This window comes from Aedes albopictus, chromosome 2, assembly GCF_035046485.1.
Source record: "Aedes albopictus strain Foshan chromosome 2, AalbF5, whole genome shotgun sequence".
Lineage (NCBI taxonomy): Eukaryota > Metazoa > Arthropoda > Insecta > Diptera > Culicidae > Aedes > Aedes albopictus.
Window position 1 is genome coordinate 458,291,764 of NC_085137.1, and position 23,098 is coordinate 458,314,861.

Consider the following 23,098-nt stretch of genomic DNA (forward strand, 5'->3'; position numbering starts at 1 on the left):
TTCAATCAGTAGCATTACTTTCTATCATGTATGGGCATCTTTTGCAAGTTTTAAAAGACACTTTCTCATCTATCAATAATGTTTTTTTAAGTTGATAATAATTTTGGCATTGTAGATTCTATTATTTTATCGGAATTTAAGTGGTCGTTTTCTGATCCTTTCTCCATGCCTTCCAATTTGTCTTTTGTCTGTTTAAACTTGAGTTCATTCGACCTTTTATCTTTCGATCTTAAGTTCTTCGGCCTCTTGTAATAGATTCGATCCAGGAAGTTAATCTTGGTTTCCTCCTCCAGGCATTTCTCCGGGAATTCCTTCAGAGATTTTCCCTGGAATTTTTGAGGAATTTCTCTTGGAGTACCTTGAAGGATTTCTCCTGGAATTCTTCGTGAGATTTTTCCTAGAATTCCTTGGGGGATTTTTTCACACACTTTTTCAGGGATTCCTCTAGGAACTCCTTCAATATTTTGTGCAGGGATTCTTTCTGGAAGTTTTCGGTGACTCCTCTAGGAAGTTTTTTAGGGTCTTTTCTTGAAATTCTTTGAAGGATTTCTCCTGGAATTATTGGAGAAATTTCTCTAGGAGTACCCTCAGGGATTGCTTCTCAAATTCCATTAAGGATTTCTCCAGGAACTCCTTTAGAGATTTCTCCGTGATCTCCTTCGAGGTTTCTGCAAAAGCTTTTTCAGGGACTTCTTCAGGAATTTCTCCAAGAATTACCGAAGTAATTCCTTCAGCAACTCCTCCTGGAGTTCTTTGACGTATTTTTCCGTGGGTTCCTTGAGAATTTTTTTTCTGGAATTTCCTGAGGCAGATATACAGGTACTCCTTAAGAGATTCATTAGAAAGGATTCATTAGAAAGAGCTTCAGGGATTTCTCCAGAATGTTTTTCAGGGCTTCCTTTAGGAATTTCTTCTTGGAATACTTTATAGATTGAAGTTCCGGTTATTCTTGAAGTTCCTGGAGAAATTTCTCCTGTAATTACTAGAGAGATTTTTCCAAGAACTCCTTTAGGGATTTCTTCAGGGATTCATTGGGAGATTTTTCGGGTGTTCCTAATGGAGTTTTTTTAGGAATTTCTCCTGAAATTGCTGGAGAAATTTCTTTAGGTATTTATTCAAAGATTCCTTCTGGAACTCCTTCAGTGATTCCTCCAGAAATTTGATAAGTGATTTTTCCAGGAATATCTTCAGGGTTTCCTACTGGAATCCTAGGAATTTTTGCTGGAATCCTTGAGGGATTTCTCCAGGAGTTTCTTGTCATCTCTTTATAAATATTTTTCTCTTTTTCTCTTCTGGTTTTGTTTAGCATTCAAATCATTTTTGTTTTCTAACCACCTTGCAGAAGAACATATCAAATTGATAATTCGATACAAGAGTTAATTTAGATTATTTCCGCCAGTCCTTATTTAATTTCCGGAAGAAGTGTCAATGAATAGTATGGAGAAACTCTTAAAGAAATATGTATTTAGTAGAATCAAAAGGAGAACACCTTGAAATAGAACGAAATAAATTGTAGCTATGCAAAGGAAAGTTCAGCCTTTTGTACTTGATAATGAAATAAATAACAAAGCGTGCACTAAACTACAACACACATTCCAGTTAGTGACAGTTAGCTTGGCATTCTATGTACATGCCGTAATTCCAGTTTGCATTGCTGCCTTTCTACTGCACTGATAACAGAATCAGACGATACGCACGAATAATTGGTACTCCGGTCGGCCCGGTTGTATGGAATAGCCTTCATAACGGCCAATACCGAGAATCAGCAGAGAGGGCCTGACTGCACCAACAATAACTGCGCTGCCTTGCAACTGCCTGAGCCCGATGTTGATGGGAAAATTAAAGAGCATAAGTGCAGCAGCATGGAGGAGACGCTTGGTGGCTGGCTGTTGTTACTGAATCAATCAATGTGCGAGAATCACAGTGCATAAAGTGACGACGGTGGGTTGAACTTGAATTCAAGTGGCGATTTCAATAAAAACAAAACATTTATAGCCCACTATCAGCCAGCAGCACCAAGGAAATGTGCGTTGTTTGTGCGCAAGCAGCAGCAGTTTGCACATCCCTCGAGAGCGATTTATTGGGGGACGCGGTGCGATGCAAACAAGTCACTCATGGGTTTCAAGAGCAAACTGAATGAAACGCATACGAGATGGCAGGCTATGGGTAAAAAATGCCCTGCAGGAGACAGTAACATAAAATGGAGCAGGGACGAAGCAGAACCCTTTAATTTTACTCTTTAAATTCAAACTAACATAATAGCCTTCCTAGGATACTGATGAAGATGCAGAGGGCTGGTTTTCACTATCAAGTCCTCAGTAAACAACAAATTTGCCTCTAATAATAAAATCCACTTACAAGTTTCTCAAAGTACAGATAAAGTTCCGAGTGGAACTTTCTGGCTGCTTAAGAGGCTTTCACTGAGAACATCGTTGCAACTTCGTACAGAAGTTCCGGCATGGCTCGTTGTTAGCCTCTGAAGCAGCTTGAAAGTTGCTTAAAATGCTATTTGGAACTTTGTAGGAACTTTCAAGTTCCTAGAAGTTTATTTGAAAAGCTTCTTATTGCATGGGAGCCTAAATTGTAGTTTTACCAAAATTATAAAAGCAAAGTAAAAATCATAAGCAAAATTGAACAGTAGGCATATATGAATTTACGTATTTAATAAATCGGATGTTCATCTTAAAAATCTGTATCGTTCATCACATCATGAGCGAATTAATCGCAAATTATTGAGAATTCTAAAAGTTTAAAACTATTTGACTTTACGCGTTTTGTATCACTTCACCCGAAATTACAATACAATAACTGACGCACTTGTGTGTCAACTCATATTTGCACAGGCATCATCATCATCATATTGTATCAGCATCAGAATGACACTTAGCTGGGGCTAACGCCAGACGGCGTTGAACATGGAGATAGTGCTATCACTTGGGAGTTGTGCAGGACTTTCTCTGTATCAGTATGTATTTCCATTGAAGTGATTGGCTTTCACACTACTGATGCAGCCTCTCCTCAAGGTTCCAGTTTTCCGGTTTAAGTGTTGGACAATTTATCACAATTTCACGTCGTTTATATCGGAAGGTTATGGGTGCACAAAGATGAGAATGGTGGCAATGTAGGAAAGCAGTGAATCATTCTAGACTGCGGTGACGCTTTGAATGTTTGTCAGGTTAGTAGTGTAATATGTAAGGAACCATAGAATGTACCCATTGGAGTTCTCAGAATAAGGGGTCCCAGGGGGATTCAGGGATTAGCAGTAGATCTCAGGGGCGTCTTAGGGTCATCTAGAGGGGTTTCAGGAGATTCCATGGGACTCCAGGAGGGCTCATAGGTGCTTTTGAGGGACTCAAGGACGTTGCATGGGGTCTCTGGGGGTCCATGGAGCCTCGGAGAAGCTGCATGGGGTCTATGGGAATTCCAGAGGAGCTCCAATAGGTACCAGGAGCGTTTCAGGGGGTTTCATGAGGTCCCGGTAGTCTCAGGCGCGTCAGGTACCAGGGCCGTTTTAGGGGGCGTCAGAGGAGTACGCGATTGTCTCGGGGGCGTTTTAGGGGGTTCAAGGGGGTCTTATGGGTGTTAGAGAACGTCAGGTCCGTTTCAGGTGGTTTCAAGAGGGGATTTTTGGGGTGTGCCGGGGGGTATCAGGCCGTGCTGAAAATGTCATTTCAACATATCTAAATTCAACCACATCCAGCTCATTTTAGAAGCTCAACCTGATAATAGTTATGGTATATGAAAAACTTTTGCGGCTTGACTAGTTCTATTTTCTAATCACGGAAAACTGCTCTTTTTTCATTTTTGAGGTAAATGTCACGGATTTTTCCGTGACTTTCTTGTAGAGCTGGTCTAGCCGCACAAGTTTTTCATATACCATATTCTCAGGTTGAGCTTCTAAAATGAGCTGGATGTGGTTGAATTTAGATATGTCGAAATTACATTTTCAGTACTAATCAGGGGCGTTTTAGGGGCCCGGGAAATCTCAGAAGCGTATCTAGGGGTCTCAGGGGCACTTCAGGTGGGCCTCAATGGGTTTCAGGGGATTCCATTAGATCTCTGGGGTGCCTCAGGGTGTCTCACGTGATATCCGGTATTATTAGGCCGGTTCCAAAGGCGCGTTCTTCTCCATTTGAGAAATTTGTGCCAGAGGCCCTTCAAAAGGATTCTGGGGTGTTCCAGATGGTTTCAGAGGTGTACTAGGAGGCCGCAGGGGCGTTTTAGTTGGTTTCAGGGGTGGTTTAGGAGGGGTCTTAGAGGGTTCCAGAGGACTGAAGGGTGTTAAAGAGGGTTCCAGGATATTTCATAAGCGTTTCAGCGAATCTCAGGGACGTTTCTGGGGGCCTCAGAAGGGTCCAGTTTTCAGGACTCAGAGGCGCTTCATGGGATCTATGGTTCGTTGAAACCTCTCGGAGCGCCCTTAACCCTCCTTTGACATTAGGGTCATTTTTTGACCCAAACTGTACACTGCGTCAGCGAGCTGCTGCCAACGTGATGCAAAAGGAAGGTTAAAACGTCCCTAACATCCCTTGAAACACTCTGAAATGCCCCTGAAACGCGTTGAAATATCCCTGAAACCTCTCGTAACAGCCTTTAAAGGCTCCTTAAATCCCCCCTCCTGAAACAACCCTCAAGCGCCCCTAAAGCCTATTGGTTCCCCCTTTTTTGGCTCTATCAGGACTTCCTGGAAACCTCCCTAATCCCATTCTCAATATTAAACGGTAACTTCTTGAAGTCGTTCTGAAACTCCCTCAAATGCCTTTAAAACCCCCTAGAGGACACTCGAAAGCCTGTGAAGTTACCTAAAGTTACCGGGAGCACGTAACAAACCCCTTGAAACAACCTGGAACGACCAGAAACGCCTCCAAAACCCGCTCTGAGTCCCCCGAAGCTACATGGAAGCCTGTGAAGCCACTAACACTGTGGGAACCCCTCTGCAATTCCTCTGAAACACTCTGAAATGCTTTGCAACGTTTCTCAAACCCACAAAGATCCCTCTAGAGCTCACTACACAGAATGTAAAGCCCCCTTAAACTCTTTGAGAGTCTATGAAGCGCCGGACACCCCTAAAATGTTTTGAAACGTCTTGTAAAGTCTTTTAAAATCCCCTGAATCCCACCTACAAACGCCCTAAAGCGTCTCAAAACACCTTGAAACGACTATGAAATCTTACGAAACCCTCTGGAAGGCCTTGAAATACATAAAATGCCCCCCTAAGCACATCTTCAACTCCCTGAAGACTCTTACATCCCATCAGACCCTCGTTGAAACACATTGTAATGCTCTACGTGTAGCTCTCCTGAAAGTCCTTTAAACTCTCGAGAGCTTCCGTGAAACCTCATACAGCCCATGTTGAACGTCTTGAACCGCTTCTGAATTTCACCTAGAAATTATTCTGAAGCCCCTTCAAATCCAATCCAAATCTAATCCAATCCAAATCCAATCCAAATCCAATCCAAATCCAATCCAAATCCAATCCAAATCCAATCCAAATCCAATCCAAATCCAATCCAAATCCAATCCAAATCCAATCCAAATCCAATCCAAATCCAATCCAAATCCAATCCAAATCCAATCCAAATCCAATCCAAATCCAATCCAAATCCAATCCAAATCCAAATCCAATCCAAATCCAATCCAAATCCAATCCAAATCCAATCCAAATCCAATCCAAATCCAATCCAAATCCAATCCAAATCCAATTCAAATCCAATCCAAATCCAATCCAAATCTAATCCAAATCCAATCCAAATCCAATCCAAATCCAATCCAAATCCAATCCAAATCCAATCCAAATCCAATCCAAATCCAATCCAAATCCAATCCAAATCCAATCCAAATCCAATCCAAATCCAATCCAAATCCAATCCAAATCCAATCCAAATCCAATCCAAATCCAATCCAAATCCAATCCAAATCCAATCCAAATCCAATCCAAATCCAATCCAAATCCAATCCAAATCCAATCCAAATTCAATCCAAATCCAATCCAAATCCAATCCAAATCCAATCCAAATCCAATCCAAATCCAATCCAAATCCAATCCAAATCCAATCCAAATCCAATCCAAATCCAATCCAAATCCAATCCAAATCCAATCCAAATCCAATCCAAATCCAATCTAAATCCAATCCAAATCCAATCCAAATCCAATCCAAATTCAATTCAAATTCAATCCAAACAAATCCAATTCATATCTAATGCATATTTAGTTCAAATCTAATGCAAATTCAGTTTGAATCTACTACAAATCATCAATTTGCACTTCAGTAATTAGATTTTGTTTATTCGAATAGCAATTTAAATGATTGAGACATTCAACGGTTGTACATAGACAGTTTTACAGTTGTTAACAGAAGAACAACACAGTTGCCCATATGTTTCTACCATTCCAGTAACGATCACAAGAAAACAAAAAACACCAATAATGCCCTCTAACGGTTAATTTTAATCAAACCTAGGTACCTGTTCAACAACCCATCATTGTCGTCATAAAACGCCACATTTCCATGCCATGTTTTCCACTCTTCGATTTCGCTTTCAGTGAATTGCTGTTGTCTGTCCGACACAATGTGTGCTCATCAAAACAAGATTTACTTTTTTTTCTGTTATCACATCGGTACCATCACTCGGTACATACAACATACCACCCTAATCGGGCGGGCGCGCGCATCAAGTGGTGCACTATGCTGCACGCCTTCATCTCGAAGCATTAGAGCTCACTGCACATGTGCAACATGCCCACGGTCGCACAGTAGTCGGTGGTTTGTTAGAAAACTGGTTTAAAAGTTTGTTAACCTCCACCGCACCGGGCATAATCCACTTTTGCGTGCACTTTTGTTGTCGAGCACATAAATATCCACATTTCTCCGCCTTGCCTATGCCTTTTCTCCTCCTTTTGGCGTTAGTTGTTGTTATTATGCTTGCTTCTATGGTGCCGCCGACGACGATGCTCCATCGCTCCGCTGTACCATCACCGTCGTCCTCATCTATGCTTGACAGTGGTGCTCAGTCAAACTGAGCCACAGGGAATACCTAGCGGTTTCGAGATTTACTGAAGAATCCTAGAACATGAATCCTTGGGCTCTATCGGGCTCATAAAACTAGTTTCAATACGTTATTAAGCTAATTATAATCGATATAGAGTCTAAATACGCTGTCAAGCAGTTCAAATCAGTTCGCGCATCAAACGTTGTGAACCACTGACGTACATGGCTGTTAGTGCACAATTGCATTGCCTTTCGAGCTTTGCTGCACTTTATCATGCGTATCTTTCTTCACTTCATAGAAGTGAGCGCATTCGCGATGTTTGCGGATTTAATTAAAGCATGTTTGTCGCTTGATGCAGGGTTGGCTGGTTTAAGAAAAGTTAAGTATGTACGAGAACGTTTTCTAATATCTTATTTCATGTAATTTATGGTTTATGATGGCTTCTCAGACTTTTTTGTGACCTTATTACCAATTATTCTACAGGTCGGACTCGATTATCCGGGGGTTCACTTAACCGGGGGCCCGATTATCCGGGGCTCGATTATCCGGAAAAAATGGCTCGATTATCCGGGGAAAAGTTTGTTTATGCTTTGTTTACAAGATTTAAGATTATAATATGTCAAAAAATGTGATAAACATCAAATACAACACCTAAGAATTGGATTTAACCTTTTTGTAAATTGTTTTTATTTTTTCACATTTTCCAGCTAAAATTTCATTTTCAAAAAACATGATTATAATAAAACCTGACGTTAAGTTTAGGCACTACAACGTCATGTATGTTAGCTTCTATGTTTAACGAACAGTTTTTGATTGAAGAACATCAAAAATAACAGAAAAGAAGCATGGCTCGATTATCCGGGTGATTCGATTATCCGGGGTGAAATAATTTTGGAGTCACCCGGATAATCGAATCCGACCTGTACTAGAAAGCAGCAATAAAACCCCCATAAAACCATAATCAAATCCAAAGAAAGCCGACCCTGCCTCTCCGACTTGGCCATCAACCAAAGATCAAGTTGACGATGTTTTCTTGTCAATTGACCGTCGTCGAGATTGCTATGGCAATAGTTTTCCCTTTCCGTAAGCAGGATCCGCGGATTCAATTTATGTGAATGTTTGACTACTGTGTATTGGCACCGACTAAGACGACAGACAGGTCGTTGACTACCGACCGCGCGCTCCATGCTTGGATGATGGACATGTCAAGTCATTGCTGGCTGTCACTTTCAGTTTCTGTTGATCGCGGCTTTGCATCAGGTTGAACTTGATATACTCCGGAGGCCACCGCCGCACCAGTATGTGACCGGTTGGCCGGGACTGGATTAGAGAGAGATCGCGTGGAAGCTACCGGAGACCCCTATTGATGTTGGTACCCCTACATGGATGGATCCATGTTCAGTGCATATCTCGACAAAGAGCAATGCGCTGGGCGGAATGGCTAATTGAGTTGTCTGTAGGGTGTTGGGAAAAATTAAGGATATGGTGCTGTACATCTTAAAGCACGTTTTCCATGCGTTGTGTGAGACTTTTTAGACAGTGCTGTTGAACCTTCCAGAAACCGGATTTGGACCAATTTGGATTGGATTTGGATTGGATTTGGATTGGATTTGGATTGGATTTGGATTGGATTTGGATTGGATTTGGATTGGATTTGGATTGGATTTGGATTGGATTTGGATTGGATTTGGATTGGATTTGGATTGGATTTGGATTGGATTGGATTTGGATTGGATTTGGATTGGATTTGGATTGGATTTGGATTGGATTTGGATTGGATTTGGATTGGATTTGGATTGGATTTGGATTGGATTTGGATTGGATTTGGATTGGATTTGGATTGGATTTGGATTGGATTTGGATTGGATTTGGATTGGATTTGGATTGGATTTGGATTGGATTTGGATTGGATTTGGATTGGATTTGGATTGGATTTGGATTGGATTTGGATTGGATTTGGATTGGATTTGGATTGGATTTGGATTGGATTTGGATTGGATTTGGATTTGGATTGGATTTGGATTGGATTTGGATTGGATTTGGATTGGATTTGGATTGGATTTGGATTGGATTTGGATTGGATTTGGATTGGATTTGGATTGGATTTGGATTGGATTTGGATTGGATTTGGATTGGATTTGGATTGGATTTGGATTGGATTTGGATTGGATTTGGATTGGATTTGGATTGGATTTGGATTGGATTTGGATTGGATTTGGATTGGATTTGGATTGGATTTGGATTGGATTTGGATTGGATTTGGATTGGATTTGGATTGGATTTGGATTGGATTTGGATTGGATTTGGATTGGTTTTGGATTGGATTTGGATTGGATTTGGATTGGATTTGGATTGGATTTGGATTGGATTTGGATTGGATTTGGATTGGATTTGGATTGGATTTGGATTGGATTTGGATTGGATTTGGAATGGATTTGGATTGGATTTGGATTGGATTTGGATTGGATTTGGATTGAATTTTGATTGGATTTGGATTTGCTCTGCTCTGCTTTGCTCTTCTCAAGCTCCGCTCTGCTCATGTTCTGCTCTGCTCATGCTCTACTCTGCTCACGCTCTGCTCTGCTCTGCTCTGCTCACACTCTGCTCACGCTCTGCTCTGCTCACGCTCTGCTTTGCTCTCGCTCTGCGCTGCACACACTCTGCTCTGCTCACGCTCTGCTTTGCTCTCGCTCTGCGCTGCACACACTCTGCTCTGCTTTACTTACGCTCTGCTCAGCTCACGCTCTGCTATGCTTCTGCCTTCTGTCTTCTGTCTTCTGTCTTCTGCCTTCTGTCTTCTGTCTTCTGTCTTCTGTCTTCTGTCTTCTGTCTTCTGTCTTCTGTCTTCTGTCTTCTGTCTTCTGTCTTCTGTCTTCTGTCTTCTGTCTTCTGTCTTCTGTCTTCTGTCTTCTGTCTTCTGTCTTCTGTCTTCTGTCTTCTGTCTTCTGTCTTCTGTCTTCTGTCTTCTGTCTTCTGTCTTCTGTCTTCTGTCTTCTGTCTTCTGTCTTCTGTCTTCTGTCTTCTGTCTTCTGTCTTCTGTCTTCTGTCTTCTGTCTTCTGTCTTCTGTCTTCTGTCTTCTGTCTTCTGTCTTCTGTCTTCTGTCTTCTGTCTTCTGTCTTCTGTCTTCTGTCTTCTGTCTTCTGTCTTCTGTCTTCTGTCTTCTGTCTTCTGTCTTCTGTCTTCTGTCTTCTGTCTTCTGTCTTCTGTCTTCTGTCTTCTGTCTTCTGTCTTCTGTCTTCTGTCTTCTGTCTTCTGTCTTCTGTCTTCTGTCTTCTGTCTTCTGTCTTCTGTCTTCTGTCTTCTGTCTTCTGTCTTCTGTCTTCTGTCTTCTGTCTTCTGTCTTCTGTCTTCTGTCTTCTGTCTTCTGTCTTCTGTCTTCTGTCTTCTGTCTTCTGTCTTCTGTCTTCTGTCTTCTGTCTTCTGTCTTCTGTCTTCTGTCTTCTGTCTTCTGTCTTCTGTCTTCTGTCTTCTGTCTTCTGTCTTCTGTCTTCTGTCTTCTGTCTTCTGTCTTCTGTCTTCTGTCTTCTGTCTTCTGTCTTCTGTCTTCTGTCTTCTGTCTTCTGTCTTCTGTCTTCTGTCTTCTGTCTTCTGTCTTCTGTCTTCTGTCTTCTGTCTTCTGTCTTCTGTCTTCTGTCTTCTGTCTTCTGTCTTCTGTCTTCTGTCTTCTGTCTTCTGTCTTCTGTCTTCTGTCTTATGTCTTCTGTCTTCTGTCTTCTGTCTTCTGTCTTCTGGCTTCTGTCTTCTGTCTTCTGTCTTCTGTCTTCTGTCTTCTGTCTTCTGTCTTCTGTCTTCTGTCTTCTGTCTTCTGTCTTCTGTCTTCTGTCTTCTGTCTTCTGTCTTCTGTCTTCTGTCTTCAGTCTTCTGCCTTCTGTCTTCTGTCTTCGTCTATGAATTTAATCGAAAAATTGTTCGAAATGTTTGTCTGTGTTTCTATCTTCATTTAGTTTTATTATTGTTTCTGGCGTCTTCTTGACATTTTTTTTAACTTATTCAAGTTATGTATTCTTTACCTTCTTGTTCATTTTATTTTATTTCCGTATCCTCTCAGGATTAATTTCTTGACCATTTTCTAGATGTCATTATTTTTATTGTTTTCCAGCCGTATTTTTGTATGTTTTTATTACCTTTTTGATTTTATGATGTTTTTCATTGCCGTTACCGTTTTCATGTCATCTTCCTTATTTTTCTTCATTTACTCATTCCAATTGTTCAGCTGTTTTGTTCACTTGGGCATTACGTGTGCGGGGACATATTGACTACAGTCAGGTGTTTTTATACGCGGTTTTCATTTACGCGGCCGCGGTTTACGCGGTTTTTTTCAATTTTGAACTGAGTTTTGTTTTTACGCGGTACGTATCCCCCGCGTAAAAAAAAAACCTGACTGTACTGTGATAATCATTTTACTTAGTAGCTTACATTTTTGTCACTGATCGCTGCGTTACTGCTTCGCTTCTAGGTACCTCGTCAACGCTGACGAGATTTCTTCAGAAACTCCTCCAGAAATTTCTTCCTAAATTCCTTCAGGAATTTCTCCAGGAACTCCTTCGCGGGTTTTTGAAGGATTTCCTTTTCGAGGATTTTTCTAGGAATTCCTCTTGGAATTCCTCTTGGAATTCATAAAGGTTTTTGAACCCATTTCCGGCACAACATGTAAACAAAATTGTGCATTACCTAAATTCAAAACGAAACGACGGTTTTCGTCCACTTCTTCCATCTGAATCAGATACCTTATTGTGTGAACTTGTTGTTAACAGTGATTGTTGTGAAGATTTTCTGCTGGAAAGTTGATTTTGAACGAGTTTACTGCATCTAGTCCAGCACCAGTTCTAGGTACCAGTGCCGAAGTTCCAGTAAAATCAAATGGGAAATCACTTCTGCACCCATCTTTGTGCTTTGAGCACTTGTGCGGCTTCAGAGTGAAAGTGTAGCTCATTGACTGTGGATCCCGTTGCGTAAATGTTACGGGAGACGATTACCTACGGAAATGCGTTTGGAAAATATGCGGCAAGTGATATTTTGAGTTGTTTTGATGTGAGGTGCCGGGAATTGGTGCTGGTGCCGAAGTAGTTCGAAACCCGATTCTCATTCTCACCAACTATTTTACGTGATTTTATTTTGTATGATTTGTTTTTTACGCGGTTCTCTCGAAATTTCGCAATCTTGTAAAAACACAATTGAGTGTATCGAATTGGTTTTGACTGAAATTGGTGCACTAAGCGTGTGATTCGGCAACACACTTGCATCGATTACTTTTAAATCTTCGCCGACGTTTCGGTCCGGGATAACCTTTTTACAGTCTACTCTCTATTCCGACAAATCTTTCTACCAATCTAAAACTGCAGATATCGCAGCCGGCTTTAGCGCTAAGAAGCATATCTGCGGATTCGTCGACCCCCTGTGTCGTGGACATGATCGCGGTCGGCGGTGTGGCGACAGCCCCAGCGGCTAGTGAAACGACGGAGGGATGCACTTTTCCTCTCATTATACTTTAATCAAATATCGCCGCCCCCTTCCTCTTTCACAGCGACTGTTCCTATGCAGCGAGCAGCCAGCATCATCACCACACTGACTGTGGTCTATCATGCCCCATGTAGGTCGCTTCAACGCCCCAAGCCTCTTAGAAATGGGTGGGTAACGGCGGGGAGAGCAAACGAAGGGGGATCTTGCCTATTTCTATTTTCTGCCTTTCGTAGCCGCCGCTGCTGCAGATATTAGAGTGCACCTTTCTTCTTCGCATTCATCTTGCAGAAAAGTGCATCGACCAACATTTGGCATCTCGTTCGCTCGCTCCTCCATCTCCGTTGAGTGCATCTCGACTCGACTCGAGCGAGCGAGAGTTTGGCCGCGCGGTCATAGATGGTAGGTTGGTAGGTACCTAGTGTTTATGTTTGGCCAGTCTCTTCTAGGAGCTCAACTACCTCTCACTACTAGGATAGGATGATGGCGGCAGCGGCGGTGTTTCAGCTAACTAGGCGAGGGTCGATGAACTTGAACGAATGTGCAGCAACTGCAGCAGCAGCTCGGAGCAACTTTCGATGCACTTTTTCTTTTCTATGCAGTTTTGCGCTGCAGTCAGCGATGCAGTGCGGTGGCCTGGGCCAGTCAGTGGCTTTGAACTGGGATGAATGCGAAAGTGAGTGCTGCGGTCGGCGGTGGTTGGTGGTTGGATCGGATGGAAGCAGCTACAGAGAAGGCTTGTTTTTCCATTTCGTTTGACCGCAATCACTTTTCCCGAGCCCTCGTTTTGATTTTCTTGTATGCTCGCTGGGGTACCGGTTGGTAGTTGGTTGGTTGGTTGGTTGGCTGAGGCTCAGCGTGGGAAGTGGGTAAATGTTGCGGAGTAGATACTGAAGGTGGTCTTGATGGTGGTCGGGAGCGAGGTGGCCCAAGGTGGGTGGTTTGATCGGGTGAAATCGTGAATCATTCACCTTGATGGTTGATTTTCTTCTCAATGTCAACTGCCCCTGACAGGGGGTGATTGCACACGGACAATGTTGTAGAGCTGTGAAAAATAGGCATCTTATGAGTTGTACGTACATACTATGTATGCTATACAAAATGTGGTATAGTAATTCGCATCATATTTGATACTGGCAGTAATCGTTAGAGGTACGTACGATTAGTATAATAGGTTGGACTTGGACATATCCTACAACAAATGATTGTGAATCTAAGGGCCGATTTCTTCACCCTGGCTTAAGAGTTAAGCCAGGTTTTACTATATGGGTAAGCCTGGCTTACGAGTTAAGCCGAGGTGAAGAAATCGGCCCTATAAGCAACATCAGCAATAGGAAGACAGCAAAAAGCCGCCAAGAAGAAATTAAGAATAGGTAAAAAATCATGTCAAAAACCAACAATAGATGACAGAATACAACGAAAAATACAACAGAAAGACGACAACATGAAAAGTAAGAATCAAAAAGACTACAAGAACTTGACGACAAATAAATTGAAAAAAAACAATGATAAAACCCCAAAATAATGCAAGACAGCTTCAAGAAGACGGTAACATTACGATAAGCTGACGTCAAGAAGTTAACCATAAATTAAAAGCAACACAAGAATGACAACGAGAATGACAGAAATAAACGAGGGAAGAAGACAAAAAAAACAAAAAGGCTAAAGTATTTCGAAAGTGCATAACCAGAAAGCAACAATGACATGTGTCAAAGGATAAGCGAAATAGGGCGAAATTATAAGTTACAAACTGATTACATTCATTCGAAGATGTTTTTTTGTTTAGAGGGCTCGAAAAGTCGGTGCAACAAAAAACTCGAACTAATCCACCTAGCAGTGCTGGCGTCTTTCTCGCGCATTTGAAAAAAAAAATCAAAAAAACTCATATTGACTATTGATAGAAATCGCACTACATATTATCCGACAAACAAAAACCTTTTTCCATGCTGGCTTCTGTTTTGTCTGACATTCTTTAACATCATCCAGTAATGCTAAACAAGCGGAAATGAATCAAGATAGTTGAGTTCTGAGTAACTCACTATACAAACTCTGAGCTATTCATGCTTTACTATCATACTCGTGGGCTCTGTGTTGTCCTCATATTTATTATGCTTCTTGTAACCAAGTGAAAATGAACACTGAGTTGATCATCAAGATAGTTGAGTTCTGGGTTACTCACCCCCAGAGATGCCAGATATACAGATTTTTCTGTATTAAACAGATATTTGACCTTCGATACAGACAAGATACAGAGTACAGAAAATTACAGATTTTCAAAATGTGATACAGATTTCTTCAGAAAGCAAAACATTTAAAGTAATTTTCAATAAATTTAATGAAAACTTTATTATTTGCTGCTTAAACTTTGACGAATTTATGAAAATTTGAACATTTTTACACAGGTTTTAGAAAAATAAATACTTGTAAAAATTAAAAACCGTCATAAAGTAGTACATTTTTTTAGTTTCTATTGAAATGTATGACTATCTAGGTGTCTGCTACACCCTCAAATAAGGCGATACAGAAAAATCTGTATTGATACAGATTTTTAATAAAAATAATCTGGCATTCCTGCTCACCCCACACCCCATGAACTCTATGTTGTTCATTAATTACTATCGTACTCGTGGGCTTTGTGTTGTCCTCATACTTATTGTGCTTCTAGTAACCTTCTAGTGGAAATGAACTCTGCACTCCGAGGCAAACCAGCCTAGGGCTGAAAGCTCATGGGCGTAGCCAGCTTTTTGGTCAAGCACCCTTAGCAAATTTGTGCCTACTAGCTTCTATATCTATGCGTAATAGGATGAAATTGAATACATATAATAACATTATATTCAAAAAGCAATTTCTGGAAGATTAAGGATTTTTAGGACTAGAATTTCCTGGTTCCTGTATGAGTCCTTTTTAAATTATCATCCAATCGTATTCGCTGGAGGAATTCGTCCAGAAATTCTTGTAATAATTAAAAATAAATCATCAGGTAAACCTGGAGAAGTTTTTGGGAAAATTTCTGAAAAGATGATTGAAGGATTTCTAAAATTTCCGAAGGAACTCCTGAATAAATTTTTGAAGAGAACCTGAGAGCAATTTCTGAAGAAATAATTTGAGGAATTCCCGGAGCAATCCCTGGAAAACTTCCTGGATAAATCCCTGGAGCAATTCCTACAGGAATGTCTGGAGGAAGCCCTATAGAATCTCTGAATCTCATGAGGAAATCCTAGAAGAAATTTCAGATAAATTTCTGAAGGATTCCTTGGAGGAAGTTCTGGAGAAATTCCTGGAGGAATTCTGGGAGGAATCCCTCGAAAAAATTCAGAATAAATCTCTTGAGGAATTCCTAGAGGAAATCTTATTGAAATAAAAAAAAAAACCCTTGGGGGAGTTATTGGAGAAATCGCTGAAAGAATTCCAGGAGGAACCCCTGAATCAATTCCTGGGAAAGTCTCTAGAGAGAAACCTGGACAAACTTATAAACAAATTTCTGTCGTAATTCCTGGAAAATTATTGGATGAGACCGAACAGGAAATCCTGTAGAAATTTCTTGGATGAATTCTTGGAGCAATCCCTGGAAAAATCTCCAGAGGAATTCCGGGAGGAATTGCTGGAGAAATTTCTGAAAAAATCCCTTGAGAAATTCCTGGAGGATTTCCTGGAAGAACCCTTGGAGGAATTTCTGGAGAATTACCGAGAGGAATCTCTGGGAATATCCCTGAAGCAATGCCTGGATAAATCACTGAAATAATTCCTGGAGGAATGTCTGGAGGAATCCCTTGAAAATTCCTGAAAGTATTCCTGGAGAATTTCCTGGAAGAATCTCTGAAGAAATCCCTAAAGGATTTCCTTAATTGCTGACAGCAATTTCTGGAGAATTTCATGGAGAAGTTCCTGAAGAAATTCCTGGGGTTTTTCCTGGATAATTGCCTGGAGGAATTCCTAGAGATATTCCTGTGATAATTGCTGGAGAAATCTCTAGAGGATTTCTTTGGAAGAATTACTGGATAAATTTCTAGAGGAATCTCCCCAAGTAACAATCCTAATTCTATTTGGTTTTATTTGTTTTTATGATAGTTTTATCGGAACATTGCATATTCTAGTTGATCTTATCGGAGTCTCAGCTGAGCACAACTATTCTTCGTCAATATGTGGTTTTAAAAACACCTCCAAGAATACTTGAGGTTCAGTTCATAAAACCATAAACACAACAAGAACTGTTGAACTTATTTTCAGTTTTATAAGGTTCTTGTAGTTATCTTCAATCATCCGTTCTTGATCAAGAGTAACTGTTCTCGCATAAGAACAGTTTGGTGCATGAAAAATACAAGAAAAAACTCAAGCATCAGATTTTGATTCTCATCGTTCCATTATTGCTGCCAATCAAGAACACCTACCCGGAAACCCAGCCGCAACGCGGTACAGTGCCAAGTTCCTCCGGTTGCAGCATTCGAAATGAGGTGGGTATGGTCATCTAGGACGTCGTTTCCCGTGCAATCGGGGTTCCAATCATCGATCTTCAAAATCAACAACTACTTACCTGTTGGAAGTGCTGACCGGAGGAATGAGTCACTGCACCGCATCAAGGCCGGTTATCGAAAAAGGTCTGCCTGGTTTTCAACGGTACCGGGCTGATAAATACATTCATCGGACGAGATTCACAAAATCCACCGCGGTGCGATAATTTATTGTTTGTTTACAATTTGCCGTACATGTTTTATGACGTTCTTGGCGGAGTTTGCATAAACCTATATCAAGAACGTTATAAACCTGAGTACTCTTGAGTAATACTTCTTACCCTTGCATAAGATGAAATAAATTTAAGGCGTTCTGGATGGAGGCCAACCAGGCTGCATTGAGAACGTTATAAATCCTAGTATTCTTGAGTTATGCTTTTAGCTCTGGCATGAGTTGAAAGAAATTTAAGACGATCTTATGGTGATGTTGATTAAAACCATCGATGATGGACCAACCACCGGCCTAGATTTCAATGGAAGCCATGTTGAGAAAACTCAAGAGCAATGTTCGCATGACCAGGAATAATATTTTTAAATATTTTATTAGTGCGTTATAATGGAAGCGCGTTGCAATTTTTGGAAGTATCTTGCAACATATATACGATGAATTTCGCTTGGCATTTGGCATCCTTGTTACACCACGGAAATATTTCCAATTTGTGTAATAAATTAATCCCGATTACAATAATGTGTCATTTTCATTGTGTTTTTAATTTCAATTTAATTCACCAAACTTTTCTGTCGACATAAAAGCTGCATCAGCAACAACACTGACACATTTATTATCGTTTTATCGTGCACTTGAAGAATTCTACAAGGAGAGAGCAATTCGCCTTGAGGACAACTTGGGAAGTACAACAAGTTTTAAGAGAAATTTAAAAACAACTCTCCAAGAGCATCTTAGGATGGGCCTCTTTGGTCTTAGGGGGCGTCCATAAATGACGTAGCTTTTTTTAAGCGATTTTTAATACCCCCTCCCCCCTCGTAGCATTTCGTCACAAATTCGAATACCCCCCCTATAAATGACGTAGCTTGTTAAGCAACCCCCCTCCCCCTGAACATTTTTTTATGTCATAAAGGAAAAAGAAAAACTTAGTTCAGATTTCAATTTTAAATTGTATGTTTAACGAATATAATGAAAAAAAAAAAAAACAACAAAAGCAAGAACACATTATCGACTGCCAGGTTTGGATCGCCGACATCAAGACCATAGGTGCAACCAGTGGAGATTATCACCGAAGCTAATGACTCAATAAACCAATCGTTCTGCTTGATGCCGAAGAACAGGAAGTTGAAGCACCCAATATAAGTACAGTCAGGTCTTTTTCTACGCGGTTTTCATTTACGCGGCCATACAAAAAAAAAATATTGTCTTATTTTTGCATGATTCGTCGAGAAATGGTGAGACTTTTTTTACGCGGTTTTTTAAATTTTGAACTGAGTTTCATTTTTACGCTGTACGTATCCCTCGCGTAAAAAAACCTGACTGTAATCTGTATTGCAATCTGTTAGAAATATCAAATTGGTTTCGTTTGAATTAAATGCACCATGACATTTGAGGGATCCTGCAGGAGTTTCTTCAACAATTCTTTTAGCAGTTGATTCTGGAATTTGTCAAGGAGCTTCCTTTGGGACTCCCATTTTTGAGAATTCCTCCCTTTTTAATTCCTCCAGCACTTCCTTCAGAGATCCCTCCGAGAATTCCTTCCGGAGTTTCTTCTTAGATCCTGTAGTATCCTAGCTTTTCGGCTGGTCTGTCATCAGCCGATTTGTTCTCCCGCACTCAACTGACGATACGTCCACCTGCCACAAAATTGTTCACTAAACTGAAGTACATCTAAGTTTCCATCCAGCACATGCTTACGCATGATTGACGTTTCCGGTACATCTCGCACGCAAGGTGTCAAGTTAGCGTTAGCGTTTTGAGAGCGCGTTCACAAGCATTCATTCGTGCACGCTAAAATAATGATAATCGCACACGGTATGATAAGACTTTCAAATTGTCCAAACTCTTAAAATATACAACTCATAAGCTGACACCTCTGGCTACTACAGATCCCACTGAAGGATTTTTCTGGGAGGTTTTTTAAGTTTTTTTCTTAAGTTAATCCATGGTTTCCTTCAGGAATTCTTTCGAAGTTGTCATCTCCTCTCCACCAGCAGTTTCTTCGGACATCTTTTCAGGGATTTTAACCGGAATTTCTTCTGAGATTCCATCAGAACTTCTTTCTGGGTTTCCTAACGAAGTTCCTTTTGGGATTCCTCCGGGAGTTCCTTCTTGGCTTTCTTCTGGAATTCTCTTAGATATTTATTCCGAGACCTTTGCATGAAAATCATCCCGCATTCTTAAAAACCCCTTCAGGACTTGCTTCTGGGATTCCTGAAGGAGTTTTTTTTTACGGATTCCTTCAGAAATCCCTTCCTGGATTCTTCTGGGATTCCTCGAGAACTTCCTTCTAGAATTTATCCAGGATTTTTTTTCTCGGGACTCCTCCGGGAACCTTTTCAGGTACCTCTCAATTCACTCCTTCCAGGATTCCTCCAGGATCTCTTAGATTTCCGCGAGGAATCCCTTTACAGATTTCTCCCATTTTTGTTTTCTTCCTCCCCTGTTGGAGAAATTAAGCCACTGTGTCCAATAAGCTGAACTTTTTCTGTGGCTGAAGTTTTGTGGCATTCTTCCCATAGTTCCTTCAGGAATACCCCCAGGATTTCTTTCTTAGATTTCACCAGGAGTTCTATCTGGATATCTTCCGGGATTCCACAAAAGTTATTTTCGGGATTCCTTCAGAAATTACTTCCGGGATTCCATCAAAAATTTCTTCCGTGTTTTCTACAGAAATTAAACCAGGAGTTCCTTCTAAGATTCTACAAATAGCTCCTACTGAGATTCTTCCAGGAGTTTATTCAAGATTTCTCCAAAAGTTCCATCTGGAATTGCTCCAGGACCTCCTCACGGGATTTCTTTTTGAATTTCTCTATGATTTCTTTTCAAGATTCCTCCAAGAGTTCGTTCTGAAATACTTCTGGAAGTTCCTTCAGGGATTCCTTCTGAGATTCCTCCAAATTCTTTTGGAATGTTTTCAGAAGTTTTTTTTCTGGAATTCCCAGTGGGAATTTCTGTGGAACCTATGAAGAACATCATGAAAATTTTCTTACAAAGCTGCTAGAGGAGCTCCTTGGAGGAATTCTTCGAGGAAGTCCTGAAAAAACTATATAAGGAACTTCTCAAATAATGCCATAATGCCAAAACTTGGATTTTTTTTCCTTCGCAACCTTAGCGGTGTGCAGTATCCTATAGCAAGCAGCAAGCTATTGATTTTTTTCTGTACACACAATACATTATTCTTTACGCAGGATTCCAGTACCATTTTCTCAGATACAGTTATTGCGTCCGATAGCTGCATGTCTTATGAAAGGAAGCTAGTATTCTTGCCAATTATTTGTTTTTTTTTACATTACTGTGAATGGAAAAAAAAATCATGCCATATATGTTTTTCTTTGATTTACTGGATAATAATACTTAATGCAAGTAAAAATTTTATTAATTATGAAATACTTTTTTTCAATAGGCTTAGTAGAAAGCTACGTAGCATATCATAAACCCCTACCCCCCTATCGTCACACTTCGTCACAAAATCACGAACACCCCCCTCCCCCCTAAAAAGCTACGTCATTTATGGACGACCCCTTATGGCGGGTTTATGGTTGAGTTGATGTCGTGTTGCAGAGCAATTTGGTTTATGCATGGTTTTAAAGAACAGGTGTTGAAGAATACTTCAAAAGCATTATAAAATTAATTTTGTTACTTGGGTCCAGAGAAATTATTGTAGATTTTTATATCTGAAAAAAATCCCTTGAGAAATTCCTGGAGCGGAATTCCTGTAGAAATTCCTGGAGACATCCTCGAAGGAATTCTTCAACGAATCCATGGAGAATCCTTGAAGAAATTTGTGGAGAAAGCCGTGGAGAAATAATGGAAATGCCTGAAAAATTCCTGAAGGTATTCCAAGAAGTTCTCCTCATGGAAGAATTTCTGAAGAAATCCTTAGAGAATTTCCTGGAAGAATCCTTGGAGGAACTTCTGGAGGATTTCCGGAAGGAATCTTCGAAGGATTTCCTGGAGGAATCCATGGGAAAATCCCTGGAGAAATTCGTGCAGAAATCTTGGAGGAATTCCTGAAGCAATTTCTGATGTCTTCTCAGGTGAAATTCCTGGAGAACTGCCTGGGGGAATCCCTAAAGGAAATGCTAATCAAATTTATGAAGGATGTCCTGGGGTAATTCCTGGAGGAGTTCCTGGAGAAATTCCTGTATAAAATCCTGGAGGATTCCATGATGAAATTCCTGGAAGAATCTCTAGAGGAATTCTTGAAAGAATTACTGGATAAGTTTCTTGAGGAATCTCTAGAGGAATTCTGGGAGATTCATATTACTTTTCTATTTCTGAAAAAAACATGAGAAAATCATGGAGGAATTTCTGGAGGAATTCCTGAAGAAATCCTCGAAGGAATTCTTGAAGGAATCCCTGGGGGAATCCTTGAAGAAATTTGTGAGGAATTCCCTGGAGGCATTTCTTGAGAAATTTCTGGAGGAATACCTGGAGGAATCCCTGAAAAATTACTGAAGGTATTTCTGGAGAATTTTCTGCAAGAATTTCTGAAGAAACCCCTAGGGGATATGCTGGAAGAATCCTTGGAGGCACTTCTGGAGGATTTCCTGGAGAAATCTTCGAAGTATTTCATGGAGGAATCCCTGGGAAAATTCCTAGGCAAATTCGTGGAGAAATCCCTGGAGGAATTCTTGAAGCAATTCATTAAGGAATATCAGGAGAAATTTCTGGAAAAATGCCTGGAGGAATACCTGCAAAATGCCTGAGAGTATTCCTGGAGAATTTCCTGGAAGAACTTCTGAAAAAATTCCCAGAAGATTTTCTGGAATAAAAAATCCTGGAGAAATTGCTGACATAATTTTAAAAGGATGTCCAGACACAATTCCCGGATTCCTTGAGTAATAACTGGATGAATTCCTGAAGGAATTCTTGGGGTAATTCTTGGAGAATTTCCTGGAGGAGTTCCTGGAGAAATTCCTGGAGGAATACCTCGAGGAATTTCAGGAGGTTTTCCTTTGAGAATTGCTGCAGGAACACTTGAAGAAATTCCTAAAGGAATCTTTGGAGAAATTCTTGCAACAATTACTGGATGAATTTCTGGGGGAATCTCTAGAGGAATTCTAGGAGAAATTTTTGAAAGTGTTCCTGGAGGAATTTTTAGTGAAATTCCTAGAGGAATCCATGCCTAGAGGTAAATCTACAAGAATTTATGGGGGAATTCCTGAAAAAATTCTGAAAGATATTTTTAGAGAAAATCCTGGTAGAATTATTGAAGGAATCCCTGAAGGATTTCCTAGAAAAAATCCTGGGTGAATTACTGACATAATTTATGATAGAATTCCTTGATTATTCCCTGGTGAAATTCCTGGAGGAATCCCCGAAGAAATTCCTGGAGAAATTCCTCGAGGAGACCCTGGAGAAATTCCTGGATGAAATCATGAAGGAAAGCCTGCGTGGATTTCTGAAGGAATCCCAGGATGAAACAATCCCAGGAGAAACTCCTGGAACTACTTCTGGGGAATTCCTGGAGGTTTCTGGAGGAATTCCTGAAGCAATTCCTGGAGGAATATCTGGTGGAATTCCAGGAGAAATCGCTGAAAAAATTCCTGGAGAAATCTCTGCAAGAATCCAAGGATGAATATCTGGAAGAATGCCTGGAAAATTTCCTGGAAGAATGCCTAGGAGAATTCCTAGTGGAATTATTGGAGGATTCCCTGAAGTAATTTCTGGAGAAATTTTTGGATGAATTCTTGTAGAAGTCTCTGGAAGAAATCCTTAGAGGAATCCCTTGAAGATTTCCTGGATAAATTCTTGTAGGAATTCTTGGAAGAATCCCGGAAACAATTATTAGAGGAATCTCTGGAGGACTGCCTGGAGGAAGTCCTGAAGAAATGCATTGAGGAAAACCTGAAGGATTTCTTGGAGGAATATCTGAAAATAAATCTTGTAGGAATTCTTGGAGGGATCCCTGGAGGATATCCTAGAGGCATGCCTGAATTCCTGGAGGAATCCCTGAAAAATTACTGAAGG